Consider the following 2,021-nt stretch of genomic DNA (forward strand, 5'->3'; position numbering starts at 1 on the left):
TTTGCTGTTCTCCAGAGGCCGGAAGTGGGCAGATCTCGATTTCTGGGAGTCGGTGCAGCAGTACTTATCCATTTTGTTGATGAAAATTGGGATCGTTGGGACTGAACTGCCTGCTATCAACCCAATATTCACACAGCGCTGTCACAAAAGAGCAGAGAACATAATCAGAGACTCACTCTGGCCAGCTCACACACAAAAACTGCACCCACAACGTCAAGCACAGCAGAGCGGACAGTATCATCACACACAGAACAAGATTTTACAACAGCTTTTTCCCTGCAGACTGATGGCAAATACAAAATAAGCATAAACGTTATTGCCAAGTATTTCAAGAATACAAGGAATTTGACTCCAGCTCAATGGCCCCCAATATGCACAACATAAAAACTAAATAAATACACAATATATATACAAGTTAAGCTTAAAATGTGAAAAACCTGTGCAATAACCCCTCATTACTCTACTAAGTTGAAATTGAATATCATATACGCTTCCACTATGTGCAATACCATGTGCAATACTTGAAACTTCCCATTTTACCTGTTATCTTATTCTTGTATCCACAATTTTATCAACTATTTTTGTATTCCCAGGTAATATTATATTTAGACTAGGTGTTTGTTCTTTTGGCTTTAAACTTTTTACTTGACTACAGGAGAGCCCTGCACAAGAATTCCTATATGCCTAGACTGTGTGTTTATGCATAAATGGCAAATAAAAATCTTGAATCCTGAATCCTGAAACCTACTTACTTCAGTAACGTCTGCGAAGTTTTCGAATCCTCTTCAAAAAGAAGTTCTAACAAGTTGTCTCAGGTTTTCACTCAGGAGCAAAAGTTAACTGACAGATACTAGAGAGGGTTTATCCTTTCACAAGTAAACTTGTTTCAGGTTTTCACTCAGGAGCAGAAGTTAAGCAACTGATATTATGAATTCTGTTCCCTGTAATCTAGGCTGTTGTCCTTTGATGCCAGTTGATGACATCACAGGTTGACATGGCAACGGAACCTTTGGAATTATGCTGTTGAACTGTTTAAATACAAGTTATAAATTGTGTTTTGATGATTTGGCGATATTGTTTATTTAAACTTTGATGCCAGTAAAGTCATTTGAATTGAGTTGCTTTATATTTCAATTTTTGTTTGTAAAATGACCAGATTGTCATTAGAGCAGTATGTTTTATTTGAACTCATGGTATATGCCACCATATTATGTGTGGCACAAATTCACATAAATAGTATTATACATAATACGTTAGAGAACACAAGCCTTTTCTCTTTAGTTAATAAAGATAATTACAACAAAGGCAGCACTACCACATGCTCTCAAACTGCCTATGTGTGTAATTTACAGCTAATCAAAGTGATCACACCAACAAAGTTGAAGCTTTAACAGAATCCTACCAAAATATGCTGTTCATAAAAGGATAAAATACAAGAAATTGACTGAAAAACACTGGTATTATGTCAAAATGTGTTCCCTGTTGAGCTATTTCCTGCTGTTAAAGTGGTTTCCCTTAGCGCCCCCCTCAGTGGTTAGGGCTAGGATAAGGTTTTTCAAATAAAAGTATGTATGTACTGTATATGCATACAGTATATATATATACCCTGTTCTCATCTCTTGTCCATGAATGTCTTGTTCCAGTAGCCCACTTCTCTTCTCATCAGGTTGCTCTGGTTCCTCAACACCTGACGTGGACCTTGTTGACCCGGGTGACGTCCGAGCCAGTATGACTCTTATTTTTACAACCCTCATGGAAGGACAAACCTCTGCACGGTATGTACCACCATCAGATAGAAGAAGTGGCTGATATCAAAAAATCCTACCAGTGGCTGGACAAAGCTGGACTGAAAGACAGCACAAGAGGCACTAATCATGGCAGCACAAGAACAGGCTCTAAGTACAAGATCAATAGAGGCCGGGGTGTACCATACCAGACAGGACCCTAGGTGCAGGCTGTGCAAAGATGCCCCTGAGACAATCCAGCACATAACAGCGGGGTGCAAGATGCTAGCAGGCAGG

The sequence above is a fragment of the Monopterus albus genome, unplaced genomic scaffold (genome assembly GCF_001952655.1).
Source record: "Monopterus albus unplaced genomic scaffold, M_albus_1.0 scaffold18.1, whole genome shotgun sequence".
NCBI classification, from domain to species: Eukaryota; Metazoa; Chordata; class Actinopteri; order Synbranchiformes; family Synbranchidae; genus Monopterus; species Monopterus albus.